Source organism: Topomyia yanbarensis, chromosome 3, assembly GCF_030247195.1.
Source record: "Topomyia yanbarensis strain Yona2022 chromosome 3, ASM3024719v1, whole genome shotgun sequence".
In the NCBI taxonomy this organism is placed as follows: domain Eukaryota; kingdom Metazoa; phylum Arthropoda; class Insecta; order Diptera; family Culicidae; genus Topomyia; species Topomyia yanbarensis.
The window spans coordinates 350,755,784-350,780,676 of record NC_080672.1 but is presented as its reverse complement, the minus strand read 5'-3'; positions in this window follow the sequence as shown (position 1 = coordinate 350,780,676).

Sequence of the window (24,893 nt, the reverse complement as noted above, 5' to 3'; positions counted from 1 at the left end):
ACCGGACCAACGTGCCTGAAGTTTGTAAGGGATTTTTCGACAATTTACATGGAGAAAACCCACTAGCTCGCATTTTCGCCGCATCATGCGCTGTAAGGCCCCATGCAAAACTGACTCAGACATCAGTTCGTTAAAAGTTTAATGACTTCTTTCAACAAACCCGGATTGACTAGCAGTCTTCGACAACGTTGTAAACAATTAAATAATCTTTCTTATTCTCACCTACAGTGATAATACGATGCATATAGTGCCATCTAGCGGCGAAAATGCAAACTAGTGGGTTTTCTCCATGTAAATTGTCGAAAAATTCCACACAAACTTCAGGTACGTTGGTCCGGTAGCTAGACTTGTCCGATTTACTTCAAATTTAGATCAAATACTTCTAGTGGGACTAGGAATCGACTCAGGTGTGGGCCGATAGTGGTTATTTTTTTTCTTGTCACTCTAGTGAACAACATCAATAAAAACCTGAGTGTGATCTGTTCAAAACCCGAACTCGAACCGAATCCACCCGAAAAATTCCAAATTCGAAAAACCCGAATCCGGTCCGAACCCAAAAGTTTAAAATTTCAAAACCCGGACCCGACCCGAACTCGAGAAATTCAAATTTGAAAACCCGACCCGAATCCGAGAAGTTTAAATTTACAGAACCCGAACCCGACCCGAAACCCGTTCAAGTCCACAAACCCGAATGCGACCATCTCTAGTTAGAAGGTGTTCTTCGCCCAGAACGGCAGATGTTCCCGCAACCACTTCTGAGGTCTAGCACGGAGCCCTATCCCTCTGCACAGTGCTCGATCACTGCTCGAATTGCATCACTGTCGATGCTTTTTTTGCGGAATCCACTGCATCTTAGAAAGTCCACGTTCACCCTCTGTGTATTTCATGAACCTGTTAAGAATGATTCTTTGCAGGAATTCTCCGGGTGTATTCAGCAGACATAAAGGCCTATATGAGGCCGGGTCGCCTAGTGGCTTCCCTGGCTTCAGCAGCAACTCTCGACAGTGCTGAGAGTGCTTCTAAACAGCAAAGAGGAGATCGGTGCAGCGCTGTGGTCACTATAGATGTGAAAGATGGGCAGGCGGAATACTTTTTTCCCGAGTAGGTAGTAAGATTCGGAGTAATTTCTACTCGTATTGATGAAAGTTTAGACATGGCGTGTGTAAGTGAAAATGAAAACTCCCTGATGATAGCTTGTATTCATTTGGAAGCACGCTTTGTTAACGGGCTGTATGACCGACGGCTTAGCGGAAATGTGTTTATTGATAACTGATACTACATAGAACATTTGTACAGTTAAGTTCCAATCACTCCATTCTTTTCAATTTCGTTGCATTCCACGCGATAGAATCTTCATTGGCGGATACTGAAGCCCGCTTAGGCATTATAAGAAGATATTTATGAAAGATCGCGTAGCTTCAACGAATTTTTCAGCATATCTTGTCAGAGGGTACTTGAAAATTTATCAAATTTCGTGGGGCAATGGAAGTTTTGTAATCCGAAAGGTATCAGCAAACCTTGGATAAAGGGGATGGATGAAGGTCGTGAATTCCTTTGGGTGATATTTCGGGTCATGCCCAATCATGATGCATTGAATACGAATTTTCGGAGTATTAGGGTCGGAGAGAACGGTCTCTGTGGTTGTGGTGACGGTTATCGCAACATTAAACATGTTGTCTGGTCGTGCGCCTAGTGTTCTAGCGCCAGTTATCCGATCCTGTATGTCTCTCATACACATATTTTCAAACCCCCGATAGATATCCGAATTTAGATATCTCTTCACTTTTGGTTGACATGCTGACAGCTACCTGGAAATCTGATCCCAAGAGTTCCCAGCGGATCCAAGGAGGCCAATCGGTGATCCGATTCATGCTGTCCGGACAGTGATTTTCTTTTTGTCAAAAAACTGCAAGTTTAATAATAAATTGTTGCACATCGAGAATCTCAGACGAACGTATTTTGTGCGCGAGACACTACGTGGTTAATTTCAAGTAGTGGTTTATTTCAAACTTTCAAGTGGGTAATTCCCCCTCGGTAATTTTCGATTGGGTAGTACTACCCATAGTACCCACGTGTTCCGCCGGCCCTGTTAGCTGTGAAGCCATCGCTGCCGCTCTGCGCAGAATGAGAGTTCCCGAGATCAATGCGAGTCACAGCGGGCGTTCCTTAGGGCTCCATGCTAGGTACAACACTTTGGAATGGGATGCCTTTGGAACTGGGTCTAAACACTGTGGCTACCTAGGAATGCGAAAATTGTGGGTTTCGCAGACGATGTGTCATTAACGGTGATGGGTGTGACACTTGAAGAAGTGGAGGAGTCGGTGACGGAGCCACTAGACACCATTGAGAGCTGGATGGCCGGAGTCAAACTGCAAATAGCTCACACCAAGACGGAAGTGTTGTTTGTCAGCAACTGTAGGATGTAGATCGACCTCGGAGGGCAAGTGATGGCATCGAAGCGTGCAATGAAGCCATTGGGAGTGATAATCGACGACCGGTTGAGCTTCAACAATTACATCGACTACGAGACGTCTGCTATCTATTGTTTCGTCATCGATACTCCGATATGAGGTTCCTGCCTGGGGTGCTGCGCTGAAAACCAAGCGTAACCGTGAAAAGCTGAACAGAACATGCCGGCTGATGGCCGTACGAGTCGCGAGTGGTTACAGAAAAATATCGTCGGAGGCAATATGCGTTATTGCCGGGATGGTCCCCATCTGCTTCACTCCGACCGAGGACGTGAAATGTTACCAGCGAAGAAATGCGCGTAATGCAAGGATACCGATCCGAGTAGACTCGTTGGCTAAATGACAGCAGAAGTGGGACAACGCGGAGAAAGGTGGACCCACCGACTCATCCCAAATGTGTCTGGTCTGCATAGGAAGCATGGATAGGTGAACTTCCACTTGATGCAGTTTTTGTCCGGGCATGGATGCTTCCGGAATTACTTGCATCGGTTTGGACATGCTTTGCCACCCCTTTACCCGGACTGAGTGAACGTACAAGAGACACCGGAACACGTGGCTTTTGAATGTCCTAAGTTCGAAGAAGTTCGTAGGAGTGTGCCTGGTGTGACAATGAACAATACAAGTGAAGAGATGTGCCACGACGAACATACCTGGGACGCTATCATCAGAGTGATAACAAGTATACTCTCCGAGCTGTAGAGTAAATAGCGAAAGGGCCAACAAAGTAGCGCCATTGACTAGAAAGCCGCCGATAAACCACAAATCGGGATTCGAGAGAAATTCCGCCGCCGGGGAACTTGAGTTGAGCCAGTACGCGACGAGAATAGTACGCGACGTAGCAGGTTCGGGGCGTCGGGGCGCTAGTAAACCGGATGTCAGGCTTCACCGGAATAGCACCGGATAGCTCGTGGGTAGGCTGGATCCACTGCCGGGGATTAGACCGAGTAGACCGCATTGAATAGCTAGCAGTGGGTCGTTAGGATACCAGTGAACCGGAAGCTACGCCCCATCCGAAATCGATGGATGAATCTCACCACCTACCTGGCCCGTCGAGTAGGCTAGGTCCATCGCCGGGGACTAGATCGAGTAGATCGGAACGAAGTGGGGAGCTAAATGGCTCACGTAAACGAACATTGGTATCGGAGAAATCTACCGCTCGGCTTCGGGAGAACCTCTCTCGCCGGGAATTCTACGTCGGAGTAAACTAGATCCATCGTCGGGGATTAGACCGAGTAGTTCGCGAACAAGATTTTAGTAAAGTCGGGAGCTGAATGGCTCATCGTAGAAATGGAGCGAAATGGAACGAGAGGGGAATCAAAGGGTCTAAAGGGGTTACGGTGCTAAATGGCACCGGAAAGAGCCAAAGGGTTCAAGAAGTTGTACGCTGAAACGAAAGAAGAATCGCTATCGGGAGAACTTCCTTCGCCGGGAAACTCTACGTCGGCGTAAACTAGCTTCATCGCCAGAAACTAGACTGAGTAGACCGCGACCAGACACAATCAGTCGCGGGTCGTCAGGGTACCAGCGAACCGGACGCCATACTTCACCGGAATCACCGAACTGACCTGGACCTCTGATTGGTTGGCTCGGTTTCGGGAGAACTTCTCTCGTCGCGGAATTCTCCGTCGGAGTAGGCTAGGTCCACCGTCGGGGACTATACCGAGTAGTTCGCGAAGAAGTCGGGAGCTCAACGAGCAAGTGGTGCTGAATGGTACGAGGAGGAAGTTGCGGTGCTAAATGGCACAAGGGAGCCGAGTCGTGGTGCTGAATGGCACAAGGAAGCCGAAGGGCTCGGTAAATTAGACAATCTGATTCACAGCTAGCTCTCCAACTGCCATGGTCTGTATGAACTGGTGGTGTGTCGAGGAGTGGTACTGTAACCCTACTGAAGAAACTAAGTACTAAGTAGATGCAATAGTGTGGGTGCTATGCACTTAAAAAACCCCTCCCCGAAGTAATGTCGTAAGGTAGTGCCGGGGAAGAATTGGGTTCGGGACAAGAGCAGTGATTTTCAGCGGGTCAGGTGATGGCAAGCCCAAACCCGTTCTCTAGTAGAGCTTTGTACATTTTTTCCCGCATTATCAGTGCTTTTTTGAAAGTTTTTTCTGCTCTCTAAAAACACGACACAAATACAGACATTTTCCGATCTCGACGAACTGAGTCGAATGGTATAAGTGACTCGGCCTGGGGGCCTTGGTTTAAAAGTCGAAATTCCGACCGATTGCATAACCTTTCTATATGAGAAAGGCAAAAATGGTGAATCTTTTTCCAACCCATTAGTGCAAAAATTCAGTACAATGAAAGTTCAGTTTTGACCTTACACTTTTGTTTTGAAAAGAAGCCCCGATATTGACATCAAGTCACAACAAAAAAAAATCCGAGCTGAAAGTTATAAATAAAATGCTTTTGCGATTCGTTATCTTCGATTTTATATTTGTATTTTATTATATATTTTACAAATTATACTTTGTTGTTTATAATTTGTTCTCGATTTGTGATTAGTGATTGGAGATTCGGAATTTGTAGCTTGAGATTTTTTATTTGTGATTTGTGACTATTGAATTGCGATTTGCTATTGCGAGTTTTGGCTTAGGAGTTGTAATTTGCATTTTATGGTTTTACCGTATTGATTTGTTACTGCGATTAAAAAAAGGAATTTAATTTAAATTTTGTTGTATGTCTCTTTCGAAACATTATTTTGGATTCTTGGCAAGGTGTACATTATTGGTAGTTATCTATTATTTATTAAAAGTGATGCTGCCACATATGCCTTATATCTGTCCACGAACGCATCAAAAACATCTCCACCTCGGCGAGCCTCATCTTTAACTGACCCTCAGAGACGAACGCTTCGAAACCCTCATGCAACATGAATTCGTCACCGTTAAAAAAATTCCTTTTGTTTGCTCCCGTTTTATGCATATTAATTTTCATATTATTCCATTTGTTCGTCTCGTCCAATTTTGTAATTCCCAAAAGGTCGTTGTGTTGTTTCTAACCGTTCCTCCCTTGAACGATTCGTCGATCCTTAACCCTTTCCCACAGCATCCGAGGAGAGTACATGCCAAGTTTTTTTTTTAAACCCATTTCTGCAGCCTCGCGTACCGAATTCCGAATGCTTCCGTACAACATATGCACGGATTTGGATCGCCTTATCCTTTACACCGGCAACAACAGCTGAGAGATATCAGAGCGTCGAAGGCAGAAACAGAGGAAAAAGACAAACACAGCAGCAGGAGGGTCAGATTTGTATAATTCATTTTTCAATTATATAATTTTTTTTGGTTACTTCTCACAATTCCATTATTACTGCATTTTCCTGAGTATCCCGGCACCGTACCAACAATATGTGTGTCCTCTCGTTCCAGCAAGGACCAGATGAAGGATGACGACCGATGAAGAAGAAAAAAAAGTCTAACGAAACGTGATTTCATTTATTCAAATTTTATTTTATGTGACCCTTTGACGCGCCACCGATGATGATGGTGATGATGGTTGAATGTGTCCTTCTGGTCCCCTTTGAGCAGCAAACTGGATCGCAAACCCGTTTTGTGACGTGATGCTGTGCGCTTTTCCTGCTTCCTGGAATGCTCGTATTTTGTCTCGTCCCGATTTGTTACGCTTTCACTGGATTTTTTTAACCCGATAGCTGAAATGAATATGCGATAGTTTAGAATGGTTTGTATATGAGCGTTTTTTTAGAACCAGTTTTTTTTTCTTCGAGATCTGAAATTGTTGCTGTTTTGTTCGATTTGATTTCATTTGTTGATGCGTGACAGGATGTGCGATCACTATGGGGTAGAAACTTTGCTAATCCCAGAGAAGGTCGACGATTCAAAGTTTAGTTCGAAGCGCTAATTTTCAATCACTCACTCAACTCATAAACCAGACGTAAAAATTATTCGAAGCCCATAAAAAATAATAACAGATTCGTAGGTTTGTTATTATTGACAAACTTTTCTTGGAATATGTTATTACATCCAACCAATCGTGTCTGAAATATTCCGCACTGCGAACCTGCAGTACAGATTACACGCTCCGACCGTTTGAGTCAGCGAATCAGTAATAATGAATATATTATCTCACGATTTTCTCCGATCCCGAGGCATTTAATAAGCCATAGTGGCAGCCGGTTCTGTTAAGCGTGCGGCAGTTCTATCGAAAATAATTAAAAATGAATACATCGATCGGATCATCAATGGTGTTGGCCACCCCCTCCGGCCTCGTCACGACTCATAAATCTACCGCGACAGGCGAAAAGAACGCGCTACGCTCATAACTTAAGACCAATAAAGCTAATCTAATAAGGAGGTGCCGATATTTGCTGGCATTAATGGACGGAAAAGCAAGCCTACGAATGAGCTCAAATCCAGTATCTTAGCATTATTTAAGTATGCCGACAGTCGCGTTCAGGCGACCTCCCTCGCACATCATTTCATATGCATCGAAGGAACAGCAAAATTGTATGCTTCCAGTAGATTAAACGCCAACGGAATCGCCAGCCTAGTGCTGCTGCTGCTGCAACACTGAATATTTTATGGCAATTGAGGTGTGTGATATGACTTTATGCCATTCATTGATTGGATTCGAGTGCTGGAGGGTATAAGAAAGCGCGCGCGCGCCGTTACCCGATTACATATGCTAAATGGCTTCACGTGGATTACACACCAATAATCCAACGCGCACATTAAACCTGTATGAAAGACGCGCGTGGCTTATGACACCGTTCGACGGGGACCCCCTCATGTTGACGATGGAGGCTTGAATTATGAAATTGTTACTTTTTGACACGTATGTATGCACGTTTCGTTCACCCGCGCCTAGATCACAACTGGGCGCGGAGTTCGAATGGTTCGGTTGCATGCATATAAGCATAAATAAAAAATGGATATACACCCTGAAGTTTCTAGGAACAATGGCAGCACCTCTGGGAGAAACGCGGAACCGGGGAATCGTTTAACCAGATGCACATGTGAGCTCATTCTAAGATACTGACAGCGAGGGGTACTACAATGGTATGGTGGAAAAATAAATAACAAATTCTACAAACATCACCTTAATGTTAAGTCAAGTTCGATCGGACCATTTGAAAGTTGTTATTACAGTTCAGTTTCAAAAAATTTGATACAAATTTCACACGAAGCTGCGTTACATTTTCCTTTTTCCTTTCTTACCTTTTCAGATAAATTTAACCTGAAGAGTTTTAACGATCAAAGTTTGGTCGAGTTAATGTTAATGCATTTCTTTATCTATGTATTTGGAAAAGGATGAAGCCAGCCATAGGGCTCACCCAACCCAAACCTAATAAACAAAACCTGCTTTAATCCACCTAGTGGTGCAATTGCGCCTTTCTTATTTATCCAAACTATGATTCATTAGCTGGTTTTGTTCAATAGAATTGTGCAAATGTCTACTACTTTCTTATTTCACTTAGCTCGTCTCCCACGACTACCACGAAAGTAGACGCAGACACACTTTAAACAAAAAAGTATAGGGGGACCGGGGCTAGTATGCGGTGTTTTCAATTTCCATTTCTTACCACTTTGATGTCGATAGATCTTGCAAAATAGAACATGCGGCTGTAGCCAACATCTCTGAATTTTATCACAGTGTTTGTTGCATTGTCTTTGTTTTTATAGAAAAAAAACGTGTGACGCGGAAATCCCGCCAATTTACCCCGGCCCAGGCTGTATGTATAAATACGCCAGAAAATGGCGATTCAATTATATCAAAGGTTCGTGCTGAATATCTTTTCAATAAAATTGTATATTAACCGACAATTGTCAATATTTTTCAGTCTCAATACCCCGGCATTTTACTTTGACGCGTATTCCATATTCAAAAGCATATTTTCAAAATTCTTCAGACGATTGGACGAAGTAAATGCAGGACGAGATACACAGAGTGAATTCCAAAAATAAAACTACAAGGGGCAGCCCTATGGGGTTGCACGAACTGTAGACGTGGGACTATACTAATTAATTGAAAATATTTATTTTCTTAATACATTTAGAGTAATAATAACTCAAATATATTTCTTACGTATAGTTTAAGCACAACCAATCAACATCGAATGATTCATATTGTACCAAACCTTCTTGGTTATCAGGTCATTTCATTTATAGTAGGTGATCGAATCCGATTAAACTTATTTGAGAAGAGCTGAAGAAAGAAGACAGAAAGCCGTGACCGAACTAATATCTGGAACTAAATCTTTATAGCACAAGATCAGCTTTTAAAAGTTGTAAAAATTTTCCGATTGTGTGTGGTAAAAAACCCGGTGAAGAAAAATCAAATTCTAATCAATATAACGACAGTTCATGTATAGACCAAGCTTTCTAGTTATATTTTGTCGTTATTGTAACTTCCATAAAGTGCGCATACAAATACAGCGAATGCAGTGGTCTTAATCATCCCAAGTAACAATTGAAGTTTTATAGCACGCTACAAGTGCAATCTAAGTTTTATCAGTGGCTATATAACTATCATAAAACAACAATTGTTACTGGGGATATATCGAAGCTATAAATATACAAGAATCGAAAACAATTTTATATATGGACGGTTTTCGAGTGACAGTTTATTCATTCATAAATAGGATTTGTAGTATGTACCTTATACTGGCTCAATTTTGGACTTTTAGCTTCACCAGGCTCTACTAATTCCTTTTATGGCCCTTAGTAATTGTGAAAATTTTGGTACCGATCGGTTATGTCTACGGACCCTCCAAAAATTTCAAAGTTTATAAGGGAAATAGTATGGAAAATCGGGTTAAATTGAAAATAAATTCTAAAAAATCACCTGATTAATCAATTCATGAGAACACTATATATTTCTAAAGGTTCGTCTACCGAACACATTCGTGAAACATTGTAAGTTTAGGAAAATTACTTACAATGTTCCACGAATGTGTTTAGTAGAAGAATACCTTTAGCAATATATAGTGTTCTCATGAATTGATTGATAAGGTGATTTTTTAAGAATTTATTTTCAATTTAACCCGATTTTCCATACTATTTTCCATATAAACTTTGAAATTTTTAGAGGATCCGTAGACACAACCGATCGGTACCAAAATTTGCAAAATTACTAAGGGCCGTAAAAGGAATCAGTAGAGCCTGGTGGAGCTAAAAGTCGAAAATTGAACTAGTCCAATGTACCTATTAGCAAAATCAAAATAGGATAAGCTGAGGGGAAATGAATCACGTGAAGTGGAAATGAATCAATGAATTGATCGAACGTAAATAATAAACTTTCGTTGTGCTTTCCATAGATCCGCGTAAAATTGTTGCTAAGAAAGTTTTCGTCTTTGCCCAACGAATGCACAGATTGCTATGCACATGCAGGTTAGGCATGCAACCGCTAACAAACAGGGATGCCACATTCAAATCTGTGTTTCGGTCATAAATATCTCTTTACCTTCTCTTATAACTGAAACAGGAAAAAAATCTGTAATAAATTTCCGAAAAATCTGTGGAAAATCACAATATTTCCAAAAATCTGTGAAATTTTTCTTCAAAATGCCAAAAATCTGCCATCTGTAAAAAAGAATCTGTGATCAAAAATTGTGTAAAATCTGTGACATTACAGAAAAATCTGTGAATATGTACACAGAAAAAAATGTTAGTGAAATAAGAGTTTTTCACTCTTAGCAAAAAACAATAAACGCATACTCTTATTTTGAGAATAAAACTAATTTTGATTACTATTCTTCATTTGCTTAAAAGGAAAACTTTTATTTAGATTATTATTCCTGATTAATTTAAAGGTTTTACTTTCAACCTAATAGTAGGCGTTGGTTGTTTTTTACTAAGAGCGGAGCAGTCTTACATTTACCAATATTTTTTTCTGTGTGGTAACCCTGATAACAAACTAGATATACCTACCTACATACTCGCCTCAAACATCGAACCCAAGCGCACAAAGCAAAATGAATCAACGCTGATGATGATGGATAGAGAGAAAGAGACAACTAGTACTACGACATAATATAGTGTCCGTATTGCAAATGCCGTGTTTGCAAATGGAGCTCGATGTACGAGCGATTTTGTGTACGAATAATTGTGTTCGAGATTGTATATAAAAGGGTGCTGGAAACGAGCACAACACAAAAGAAAGCATAGTGTTTGAACGGACAAGCTCAGTCGCGTATTGGACACCACTGAATAGCGTACCTTCACAGCTAAAGTAACGGACTTCCAACTCAGCTACACTGGCTGTGAAAACAAACAGCGCAGTGATCTGCTCCGCCTGCCGTTCACCAGGCAAGTGAGCTTGTCCTGCGAAATCCGTTCTTTAAATAGTCGATGATGACGTCATTTATAGAAGCGTAGCGCGCTAGGTACACAAATCTGTCGCGCTAGACTTGGGAAGCGCTATCTTCTGTGTGTAAATGCGTGATATTTTGACTAGGTTGTACATTATTTAAATTTTTAATCCCATGATATCAAAAATCTTTGGGTTTATCTATTGCAATCTGTTCTTAGAAGTATGGCAGGGCGATATGCGCAAAAAAATGGAAAATTTTTCTCATATCTGAATTATATGCGTTTAAAATTGGAGTTTCGTTACATACCATTTTCGTAGAATTTGCAAAGTGCACCCCCATATCGAAAACAAAGACGTAGTTCTACGTCAAAAATATTTGATGACTATATTTGTACTGTAAATAGTAGCGCCAACTTGCCCCGTGTGCGTCACCGCCAACTTACTTCAACCGCATATTTTACAAAAAACTATTTAAAAATAACTTTAATTCATGGATAGATTTAATATCTATACGGATACTGAAAGCTCTTTTTACGCACTATCGAAAAATAAAATCAATTGGGAAATAGATTTAAAATCACCATAAATAACACAAAGTGTTTAAAATTTAAAACATTTACTTGGTATGCTCGAAAACAACTTATACAAAACAAAATGTTTAAAAAAACACATTGGATAATGGGTTTCACATAACTTGAGCTACAGCTACAGCTTGTTTTTGACTTCCGGAATCGTCAATAGTAGACAATATATCCAAAGAATGTTTGATTGACAATCAGTGATGTAGACGTGCGAAGCGAAGTAATTTGGTGGCCATTTCAATAGTTTTTAGCCTCTGAGGTGTTACGATTGTACCGATTTATATGGGAAATTCCAGTGTAACCTTACTAACCAACCTGTAACTCCGGAAGCAAGAGTCAGAACCGAATGAAATTCAGCAGCACTAAATGGCATTGCTGTATCCTTCATTTGAAATAAAGTTTGTAAAAATTGGTAGAGAATTCGCTGGGTAATAGGTGTGATATTTGCTTAGGAACTTGGCGAGTTCCCCGGAGGCATCATGAACCCTCATAGGTGGCCAATGTGGTCAAAGTTGCTTTAATTTATCATTAGTGATCCAGGCCCGCAAGCTAGAGTAATGTTGAACCCATTTTAATGTGTTTTACGTCATTTGGACATCATGGTTGTACCAGTTTATATGGGAATTTGCTGTGTGACTGCACTCTTCAACCCGTAACTCCGGAACCGGAAGTCGGATCAACTAAAATCAACGAAGATCAACGAAAATCGCCGAAAAAGAGCTACATCATTTGTGCATGGCCCCATATAGAAAGTATATGCAATCACTCTGAAAATCGACTTTTTAACCGAGGCCCGAAGATCCGAGTCTCACATACAATCCGACTCAGTTCGTCGAAATTGACAAATGTCTGTATGTGTGTTTTTTTAAACTCACCCACTTTTCTCAGAGATGGCTGAACCGAATCGCTCAAACTTGAAAGGTTTAACGCTCCCATAAGCTGCTATTGAATTTTTGTCGATGGGACTTCCAGTTCCGGAGTTACGGGTTGAAGAGTGCGGTCACCCAGCAAATTCCCATATAAAATGGTAACACCATGATGTCCAAATGGTGTAATACGTATTAAAAAGGGAGCAACATAACTCGGCTTAGCCGGTCTAGGTCACTAATGATCATTCTAAGCAGCTTTGACCACATTGGTCACCTATGACGGTTCTTAATGCTCCCGGGGACTTTCCCAGTTCGTAAGTTAATGTCACACCTTTTTCCCAGGGAATTCTTTACCAATTTTTGATGTCAAATGAAAGATACAGTACTCCCATGGACTACCATTGAATTTCATTCATATCTGACATTTGGTTCCGGAGTTACAGGTTGGTTATTGCAGCCACATAGAAATTTCCCATATATACCGCAACAATCGTAATACTTCAAAGGTTAAAAATCCATTTCGATTTGCAAGTCTGGATCACTGAGGGCCAATCAAAGATTTTTTGAAAATATTGTCCACTATCGACAGTTCTGGAATTCTCGGCTTCTGGACGTATTCCAGAATTAGTCACAACGATTACCCGATAATGACTGATTTTCATGAACCAAATCTCAAATGGAGGGTATAATATGCGGTTGGGTGTTCCATACTCCATCAACCCCCACACAAGTTCCCCTTACACCATCTCTTCCTACATCACCCCTCCCCCTTTGACCTACATTCTCTTCATCAGTCATATACATTTTTAGAGAATTTTGTCCTATAGCCGTATATTATAAGTGCATTTGAATCTGATATCTGAGCTCAAATTTGATATCGAAAAGATCAGATTTATAGTGATAGATTGATTTTGTCACACATTTCATGATATAAGTTTTGCAAATAGTTGGTGATAAATACGAATGAAGACATAAATAAACTATCCGATTTCATTATCGTCAATTCAGTCCTTGCAGATTAGATTTCGACGTACTTTAGTGAACTGTAACTTTTTTACTACAAATTTTATATTAGATGAGAGAATCTGTCGTCATTCTTACTATGACTTTCAGCTATCAACTCGGATATCGTTTGTAGATTTTAATCAACGATTTTATTAATTGTGTGTTTAAGCTAAACTAAAACCGATGACCAGACAACCGTTTGGCGAAGCTACAACTAGAAAAAAGATTTCACGAACAGTACTACTTTCACTAGTTGATGTCTCAAATCAATCGACCTCTCAAATATGTCATTACGAAGCAAAACTACTCTGCACTACCGATAGGAAATTAGTTTGGCTTAAAAATATAAATGATTTTTGGCTTTCTTATATACGTATTAGGCAATCACTCCAAAAATCGACCTGCCAATCGAGTCCCACAGAGCTAAGCGTCACATACTATTCGATTCAATTCGTGCATAACAAGTCATCTTCTTCTGCTGATTTCAAAAGCGTTGTATCTTATTGTGGCAGAAATAGGCTTCCCGCTCATTATCAGCAATGATGGGAATGCTCATCACATCATTTGTGGCAGCTTAGACATCAATCTGAGAGGCTTTGAACGGATGGAGTATATAAGTAGTACAAATATCCATATTCTGAATGTGGGAAACCGACCTAGGTCTGGGAGGCAGGAGGTGTTAGACATAACGCTTTGCTCTGATAGAAATTCGCAAGAGCGGGAAAATTGGCAGGTTCTAAATGAAACTGAACCGTCTCTATCGTATCATAAATATATATTTTTCGATCATTTTGATGTCACCTTCAATGTGGTAACATATCGTAATCCTAAATTTACAAACTGAGACCTCTGTTTGGAAAAATTGGCGACTAAATTTCATGGATATTTTCTAGGAATTTGTCAACTAGACGACTTAGATACGAAGAAACTTGTCCACGTCGTTCTGTTACAACAATTAGGGGAACCCCGTGGTTGAGGGCTGAGCTTGAAAGAATGAAGAAGAATATGAGAAGAGCTTGGAACCGGCGTCAACGTGATGATTCCAGGGCTTTCAGGTCAGCTTGTAGTGCATATATGAAATGTCTTAGATCTGCAGAGCGAGCTGGCTGGCAAAACATATGCACTAATGTCTCTGGTCTGAACGAGGCTAGCAGGTTAAATAAAATTCTCTCGAAATCGAAAGATTTTCAGATGAACTCCTTAAAAACCAGAGATGGTGTTCATGTGACGGATGAGAAAGATGTTCTTAATTGTCTATTCGACGCACACTTTCCAGGTTATATCGATCCGGAACTGAATAATGTTCGCGGATCTCATTCTGGTGATTCAGACTCGTGGACGCACAGAGGAGTAGCTAGAACAAATTCTTGGCCAATAACCAAAATAAATTTTTTTTCGATTTTTTATTAAGTTATATTTTTTTAGATACCTAAAAGCATACTGCATATTGTGGTAAAATAAAGAGTTTGCCAAAAATTGCTAAAGATTTTTTGCATGGATGCAAAATGGTGATATTTTAAGAGGTTTTTAATCATTTTTTATTATATATATAGCAAAATCGCTTTCTAATGATGATGACTGTATTAAATAAGACAATATTATAACAAACGTAATTGAACACAACTATTTGTGTAATCTCAACTTAAAAATAACTGAAAATAGTAGTGTTTCTGTGCATTGGACCAGCTTTAGAAACACCCTTTTTAAACATTTTATTCCAAATTTGAATGATAAAAAAGTTACATTATACGGCAAGATCCGGCAAAGTTGCTGAAACAACATTACAAAACAAGATTCCGGCTATCCGAAAAACATTCAATCTCTTCCGATCTTTTCCGATCCACAAATTCCAAGCGATTTGAAAATATTGATATTTCCACTAATTTGAGATGCGCCAAAATGGTGTAGGGCCAAATACTATGTTTGACAAAATGTATATCTATGAATATGTGCACAGGTTTCCCTTTTCTTCTCCCTTTTCCACTGACCAACTGTTCATGCACCTGGAAAAACAAATGTATTCACAAAGATTACCTCGAAAATACTAGTATTCGGAAAGATCTAGAAAAATGACCTCTGCACTGGTAGATGGATAGATGCCAAATTGTCCCAAAAACTAGTTATTTACTATTTTTAGTTCATATTAAGGCATAATAACAGCAATAGCCGCAATAAATAGTTTTGGCCAGCATTCGACCCCAGTTACTCCTCTGTGGGACGTTAGCACGCATATTGGTTACCACTGAATCGGTCAAGTGGGCAGTTGACAGCTTTGCTCTATAAAAATCACCCGGAAAAGATGGAATACTTCCCGTCCTACTGCAAAAGAGATTTGATATTCTTAAACATGTCTTGAAAAATATTATGCTTTCCAGTCTTGCTACCGGGTATATCCCGGAAGCATGGCGAGAAATAACTGTTAGATTTATTCCCAAAGAGGGGCGCTCAAGCTATGAAGAAGCCAAGAGTTTTAGGCCTATCAGCTTAAGTTCTTTTCTTCTGAAAGCTTTGGAACGGGTAATCGATCATCACATCGGGAACGTCAGTTTAGTTGAATATCCACTGCACAAAATGCAACATGCATATCAGTGTGGGAAATCCACGATCACTCTGCTTCACGATGTTGTTTACAACATTGAGAAAGCCTTCTCGCTCAAGCAATCTAGCTTGGGTGTATTCCTAGATATTGAGGGTGCTTTTGACAATGTGTCCTTCCAGTCTATTCTGGAAGCGACACGCGGTCATGGAATATCTGCATGTATCTCGGGTTGGATAAACGCAATGCTTAGTAACCGCATTCTTTGCTCATCACTACGACAGGCTGAGATACGGAAGTTTAGTATTTGCGGTTGTCCTCAGGGTGCCGTTCTGTCTCCTTTGTTATAGAACTTGGTTGCCGACGGCTTGTTGAAAAAACTCAATGAGCTAGGATTTCCAACCCACGGGTTTGCTAACTATTACCAAATATTTATTAATGGACTTTGCGTCGGAACAATCTTTGACTTAATGCAACAAGCATTAAGAGCTGTCGAACAGTGGTCTTCGACAAGTTAAAGTATCAGTTAACCCAAGAAAAAACTTCAATGGTTCTTTTCACGAAGAAGCGAATAACAACCGGGGTTCGTCCCTTGCAGTTCTTTGATTCTGAGCTACTGTGTGCAGATCAAGTCAAATGCGTTGGAGTTATATTGGATTCCAAACCGAATTGTTCTGCTCACATTGAATTCAGAGTTAAGCAAACGCGCACGGCCTTCGGGCAGTGCAGACGAACTTTTGGAAAGACCTGGGGTCTCAAACCTAAATACATGTATCCGTGAACTGATTCCTGATTTCTAGCGAATTAGTTACAACTCACCATTCATAATCATGAATTAGTTCACAAAATCATGAAATAATTTTTACATATTCGGGAACTAGTTCATGATTCCTAGTATAATAGTCACGACTTACCATTCGAGGTCGAGCACTAATTCACAAAATCGAAAAATTTTATTCATGTGTACGTGAATTGATTTATGATTCCTTGCGACTGACCATTCGTGCTCTTGAAATAGTTCACAAAATCGTGAAATCTTATTCATAGAAACGTAAATTGATTCATGATTCCTAATATAATAGTCACACCTGACCATGTGTGGCCGTGAACTAGTTTACAAAATCAAAAAATATTGTTCATGTGTTCGTAATTTGTAACACACATAGTTTCATGAATTCGAGGAATATTATCCGTAATTTCAGGAACTTGGTCATGATTTTCGTAAACCGCTCAGTTCACGAAATCGTGTTTTTTTGTTCATGATTTTATGAACGGATTTTTTTTCTGTGTATTAAAGGGCGAACACGAAATTATTGCGACATCGAAAATGTCATGCCAATTTTCTTATAATGTTTAAAATCAAACTAAAATTTTAGAGTTTTTTTATACATATATTTACTTCAAAAATCAAAAGAAAAATTAATTGATGGAGCCTTGAGTGTAAAATTGAACGCATTTTCGCTTGATGCTCTCCATCAAAGTCTTTACAGTGTCATCCGGTACCAGTTTCTCGGTTTCTTCCATTTTCTTAACATGTCCTTCTCGTCTTTGACTGTCTTCTTGCTCTTCCGAAGTTCCCGCTTCATCATTGCCCAGTACTGCTCCACCGGGCGCAGCTCCGGACAGTTTGGCGGATTCATGTCCTTTGGAACAAAATGGACAGAATTGGCCTCATATCACTCCAGGACACTTTTAGAATAGTGGCATGATGCCAAATCTGGCCAAAATAGCAAAGCTTCGTCGTGCTGCTGCAAGAACGGCAAAAGGCGCTTCTCGAGGAACTCAGATTTGTAGATCTCGCCATTTTCTGTGCCTTTTGTCACGAGAGACTCACTCCTCAGTCTGCAAGAGCAGATGGCCTGCCAAATGAGATATTTTGAGGCGAACTTCGACATTTTCTTCTTCTTAAATATGTCGTCCACATAGAACTTGCTCTTGCCGGTGAAAAACTCCAAGCCCGGAATTTGCTTAAAATCGGCTTTTATATACGTTTCGTCGTCCATCACACAGCAGCCATATTTTGTCAGCATCTTTTCGTAGAGCTTCCGTGCTCGAGTTTAAGCCGTCGATTGTTGCCGCTCATCACGGTTTGGGACGTTCTGTACCTTGTCCAGCTCTCTTCTTTGCATTCTGGACGTAGCTCTGCGACATGCCGATCTTTTTAGCCAAATCACAGCTTGAATCGTTGGGATTTGCTTTAATCATCCGCTTCACCTTTCCCTCCGTCTTTTTGTTCTCCAGCCCCGGTTTTCTTCCAGCTCCTTTGCCGTGGTCCAACGTCAACCGCTCTTGGAACCACTCTGGAGACGGTTGAATGGTGAATGTTCAACATTTTTCCCAACTGCCGGTGCGACAGGTCAGGAAATTCCAGGTGTTTGGAAAGAATTTGTTCTCTCGACTCGCGTTGGTTCACCTCCATTTTCGTTGAATCGAGTTTGACAACATGTAAACAATACACATCAATGAGAATGTGTGAAAAATTTGGTTGATTTTTACCCAATGGTAAAAAAGTTATGCCCTGTTGAATGTGTCGCAATAATTTCGTGTTCGCCCTTTACTCAGACCACGCTTTGTATGTATCAGGGCCAAATCACGTGGTGTCCACGAAAAGCCCTAAGCTCCTTAGAATAGTCTATCAATTGCGATCAGCACTAGCAGTTTCAACCTTCTATTCTGTAATCCACACACACTGAGTAGAATATCACAAAAAATCATCAATATCTAATAAATCTAATACTCGGATGAAATTGAACTAAATAAAGTGATTTTTAATTGGCAATAGTCTAAGCAATTCTATGGGATCTAGTTCATCTTACGCACATTGATGGTAGTCGGGAATTTGGGGTAGTTCCAAAATCTCGAAATTACGAAAGCGAAATTACTGTCACAACATTGAATAACAGCGGAACAATTTAACTCGAAAGACATATTCATATGGAAAACAAACACCTTGAAAATTCAGTGAAAATGTAGCTCTTCTTAGTTCGTTTAATTCTTCTTTCCTATACATATTCGGCATTAAACGAAGATTTAACTAAAGTCAAAACTTTGTTGAAATAGTTAAAATATGAAAGCTTCAAGCAATTTTTGGACCATATTTGACATTTGCACTTTTTAATATCCTTCAACGATATATTCACAATAAAAGTTTTTTGTTGTTACCTTCTAGATTCCACCAGATATTACAATTATCTCAACGGAAAGTGGTATTTAGCTCCGCAACTTATAGCCATATTGCACTAAGTTAAGCAATTGCAGAGTGAAATACCGGTATTTGTCTTAAATTCATGCAATATCTGGGGGAAGCTGAATAGTGGCAACCAAAATTTTTATTGTCATTTTAGACATTAAACGTTATCTAAAGTCTATATCAGTATTCATTATGGTGATAAAAATGGTTCTTGTTGGAACGGCTGGAACATTTTTGGTTTGTAGAATACGTTTTTATAAAGACGTTGGTTTTTAATGTTGCCTACTCACACCCCGTTAGCTCTCATGCCAAAAAACAGTTCTATACTAAACTATTCTATAAACGTTAGCGGCCCAAAGCTTCTGTATTTGGTTAACCGAGACACCACTCGGTACCAGACAGTTACTTTAGGCGTTCACACACGTTTTGTGAACTATATGGATTTAGTGTCTAACTGGCGCCAATTTGATGTTAGTTTGGTTGTATTGTCCAACTGGCAGCAAGTTGGTGTCAGTTTCTGACGAGCGGAACACGAAACATTTAAATCCAATTTTTCTTTCACAATTCGCCAAATAAACTTGTCCTTGTTGATCACGTGATCCTCGTTGATCGATCTGTGGACACATTACTCGTTACAGTAAAACTAGCTGTAACGAGAAGTGGAGAAAACAGATAATGGTATAGATATCTGTTGATGATGTGTGCCCTAGTAACAATTGAGGTTTTATGGCAGTTTTATAGCCACTGATAAAACTTAGATTGCACTTGTAGTGTGCTATAAAACTTTAATTGTTACTTGGGTGATATGATGCTATGAAGACTCATGTTCACTCCTAAAAAATTAACCAACGTAAAACTTCATTTGAGCGTAATTTTACTAAATCAATTTAAGACTGAATAGGAGGCGGAAAAACTGACCGCCCCCTTCCATTCACTGCCTGGAGTTTCCATTGCTTATACTCGATAAATGTTTCAAATCAATGATTCAATGTATGAGAGAATAAATGTGATTTAGTCCCCGAGCAACATAAAATATTGATTTATACTGATTGGAAGAAAAAAATTCTTATTATTTTTATTGAACAAGTTCAACCACGAGTATAACAAAGTAATATTTAATTTTGGCTTTTGAGACTGTTTACGTTTTCGATTCTCGACAAAACAAATAATGTGAACAAAAATACGAAAAGTGTTGTCGATCACGAGAACTTAACAAACTGAGATTTTTTTGGTGGGGGCAATAAAATTTATCTTTAGGGTAATGTGTTAATCTCCACTTTCGTTACGTTAAACTAACGCTCTCTGTAGCTTCTGACAACGCTAGTTGTATACTAATCCGAAACCGTTATCCACAGACCCCTGGTACATCGTAAACTCTCATAATTGAACAAGGAGTCGCCTGATTAAAATTCGCAATCTAATGTGCTGTTGTGGGAGGAGTGGGTGTGTTCTTTTCTCTCACTTCTTTGGATAGCTTCACATCAATTCAAAAAATGAGGGAACAGGCTTCGCATATGTAGCCGCTAATGACATTAATTTGTGTAGACACGTGTCCAATTATCACTGTTTTAATCCATGAACATAAATAGACATCGATTAGCCGTAAAATATATTGACGTCTATTACCATTCGATAATTATTTCAGTGTTTAGTCAATGTAATTACTGATTTCTTGATTTTTTTTGCTGAATGTCATGGCATAAAATTAAGATTGAACCATTCTCCCGTAAAGCGAAGACAAAATCGCAATTCTTATGATCTTAGAAGAAACTTTTGCAGCCCGAAGCTTGCTTATTCTCCTGATGAAGCTTCCATCGGTACGCTTGTGATTTCGCTGATTTCGAAACTAATTTTTCAGCTACTAACGACCCAATAAGTGCCCACTTCAGTCAAGCTCGTCTGGAGTGCCCATACATTAGGCTACTGCATCGGACAACCAACGGGACAACGTAAAGCCGGCTCTCTAAAAACAATTCCGTCACGAGTGCGGAATCGCTCACAGTTTCAAACTGCCGGTAATTGCTGCGCTGGCTGATGGGCTGCAATTATCGGTCGCTGTTTTAATTGCAACTATTTGCAAAATTCCTGATGAATCCTTGTGAAAAGTATACACACATCAGAGGAGATTCGGATCGGAATGCAGCTCGACTTCGGTGGGAGATTCTTCCGGCCTTCGTAGACAGCACAACGGCGGCGGCGGCCGCAGTGGTGGTGGTGGTGGTGATGATGGTGGCAACGCGCGGCCACGTCGGAGTGTTTCTGGTGTTACGAAACTGAAAGGGCTCTTTTTCCATCGCCGGGCATATCAGCGTTAAGTGTTGTACAAAGGGGAGGGGCTTCCAAGTGTGCTGATGGTGCTGCTGCACTTTACGAGGGGAGTGGTTGCGAAAAAAAAAAATCGGATATGCATTTCATTGCACTATTACAGCACCTACCAGCACCGCGGCAAAACCCTAAACCCGACGGGACGGGGATGGGAAGCATTTTTGCGGCGCGTTGTTTGACGCAATTTTCAGCGCGCGCGATGATGTGTTATGCGACAGTTTTCCGACTCTTTCCATTAGACTGGTGCAAGGGGATATGTATAGGTACGTACTTAAACTCGATGATTTGGATCACTCAAAGGGGGAGGCAATTTTGCGCCAGACCGTGATTAAAACACAAGTGTTTGAGAGCTGATTTGGATGACAAGAGTCGATTAACAGACTTGTATGACGGTGACTTGCAAGATTCTGTTGCTAATGAGTTAATAAGCGTACGGTTTCTGTTAGACGGTGGTTCGTTTAACCCTTAAAGCCATGAATTTCACATTTTTCTTTGGTACCTATTTTTCTGGATAGATGCGATCTACACCTCTTGTTCGGACTTTATATCACATAATTCGATATGTTGCCAAATGCCACCTGTATGCATTTAAGGGTTAACAATATTGCAGGCAATTCTAACCTTCACAGGCGGTACGGATAAAAGTGAAACTAAAATCGTGATTGCTTTGCACGAGAAAATGATCCTTTGATTGTTGGTGAATGTTTCCGATGTTTTCGCTTCTAAGAAGGTTCTTTGGTCGATGCACTGTTTCTTTCTTGGAAACTCGATAAGAAAATTTCAATCAAAATATACCTGATATATGCAAATCATTCTTGTGCAGTAGAAGTTAAATAATTAAAATTTTAGAACTCAGTTTAAAAATTCTTATAAACGAAAAATTCTTACAAACGATGACCGCAAAGATAAATTATGAGCCACGGTGACATACGCTTTATTTGTCGTACATGCCTGACGTTGAAATGATTTTACCTCTCATATTAATAAGTTCGAGTAATTTTGATGTTTGGCTTTGCAAGCATTTTGAAACAAACTATACGTGAAAGCATTGATTGCTTCTTCTTTCGATTGGAGAAATATCGAATTGTTATGCTTTACACTTTGATTATGTTTGTACTTTTTTCTTCTAACCCTCTACTTTCCTATACTTTCGTTTGCAAACTCTTAATCCACCTTGAATATTGTTTTAAGTAGCACTGTACATGATGAATTTCTGAATTTGTTTTCACTTTGATAGATATATTTGACTTGGATACCCCCGCGTAACTTTTTCTTATCCAGGGTGTTTTGTTCATGATTAAGAATCTCTCGAGGCCTGTCATATTTGGAGAAAAAAATCGTTCTACATATACCATCAAATCTCAACCGTTACAGAGTTATTGAACTATTTGTGTAAAAAACTTATTTATCTTAAAATACCTCTAACTCGAAATGTATACATTATATTTTAAATCTTTTAGTTTCATTGAAAAGGTTGGAAAATTTTCTATTGAATAGTGTTCTCATATCTTTCAGTTTATTAGTTTTAATTACCTTTAAGTTGTAAAGTAGTTCAAAGTTGGTGTTTTTATGAGGTTTTTTTTTTAATTTTCTCAAAATAATGAATTATGATTATAGCAATATCTATTATCCAAAATATGGGTTTGAGGACGATTTATAATTTGTTCTTCAACATGATATTTCTATCTTTTCTCGTTTCCTTGTAATTTCACTTCTAATTTTTTCCTGTAATCGACCTGCAAGTGCTTAAAAGACTCTAATCAAAAAATATGCTTTATATCGTTATTATCAGGGCTTCATTGGAAAGTTGAGAAAATTTTCTTTCGATGTATGTACAGATATCTTTTAGTTAAGTGTGCTAAATGACTTTTTACTAGTAAAATAACTCAAAATTAGCGTTTTTTTTGAGAGTTTTGTTATTATTCTAATTATTAATCAACTAAGTTTATCATCACTATTATTTTTTGTGCCCTTAATATTCTCTACAACTTATTTGACACTTTATCCCTATCGCTTTTCATTTGGCTGCAATCTAATAGTTAACACAGCATGACCTCATCACAAATGTAAAGGATTCGAAATCGTTGTTTTTGCATATGAAGCAAGGAGATAAAAAGGATTTTACTTCGAAACTAATAGAGATAATTGAATGGAGCCAAAGAAAGAATTGTAGAACTTGCTGAGATGCATTAATTCCATGATAATAATGGTGCTATATCTTATTTACTATTTTAAGAAAATAACGAAAATGCTAATAGTAACACTAACTTTAAACTAATTACCTTCAAAAAGAATACTAAATTCACTTAACTGAAAGGTATTTACACCTTTTTCTATGCAAAAATTTCCTGGCGTTCGAATAAAAATAAGGAAAGGTACAATAAGTGCCATACTTTTTCAATAAGAGCTAGTATAAGTGAATATCCAAGTTCAATAACCCAAACACATGAAAACAAGAAAAGATAAGAGTATCATGTCAAGGAACAAATTATGCAACTCTTCAAGACTAAAAGTTTGAATTATTAAAATAGTGATGTTAACTATTAAGATTTTCGCGAAATGAACGAAAAATCGATCAGAATTGTTAAATTTTAAATAAATTACCGTGAAAATGTTACTTAACCTTATTAGCTGAAACATTTGAGGACATTTTTCAATGGAAAATTTTCTCACCTAACCAATGGATCCAAAAGATTTGAAATAAAAAGTATATTTTTTGAGTTATAGCTATTTTAAGACAACTAAGTTTTTAACACAAAAAATTCAATAACTTAGTAAAGGTTGAGATTTGAAGGTGTGTGTAGAACGATTTCTTTTTCTCCAAATATGACAGTCAATCATTCCTCGAGAGGTTCTTAACCATGAACCAAACACCCTGTATAGCTCTGTTGCATAAACTACGGTAATCTAAAAAAAGCTCTGAAAGTAATGCTCGCAAAATTTTCTACGTCCTTTGAAAAATTGCTCTTGTATCAAAATTTTGTAATTTCCACAGAAAATCATGGAGATTCAAAGTTCTATTGAACTCGGCGATAGTCATATTTGGTGGTCGGCTGATTGCTCATGAAATTCCTCTAGTGCAACGTTTCGAAGGGATATCCCTTTATCTTCAGGGTACAACAATCACGAACAACTCGCAAAGCAAATGGTGACATTGTATAGTTAACCAGTTGCGTTAAGTGAGGTTGGTACTCAACAACAATCTATCGATAGAGTTATTCCAGCAGCAAAGCTTGTATCGATCATGATGACATTCTGTCACTGAGATTAAGCGTGTCTGTACAACGGTTTTTGTTCTATTTCACCATACACGAAATTCCGCAATATGGAGAGGTTCTCTTCATCTAGTAGCATGCATTGTAATTTTCACTCACTCACGCGAGAAGAAGCTTATCCGATGTCCAACTTTTCCGAGATAGGATGAGTCGCAAAATTCTCCGTCTCCAAAAATAGCGTGAGAATAATTCTCCGGATAAAATTTATTTGATTTTTTCCTTTTTCACTGGAGTAGGTGATAATATTTTTATTTCGTGAAAATCAATGAAAGCGTCAAAATATACACTTAATTTCAAAGAAAAGCAACACAGAGGTACGATAGACTTGTTTTTCGTGTTTTGGAATAGCGACAACAAGGCAGCTAGCGCAAAAAGG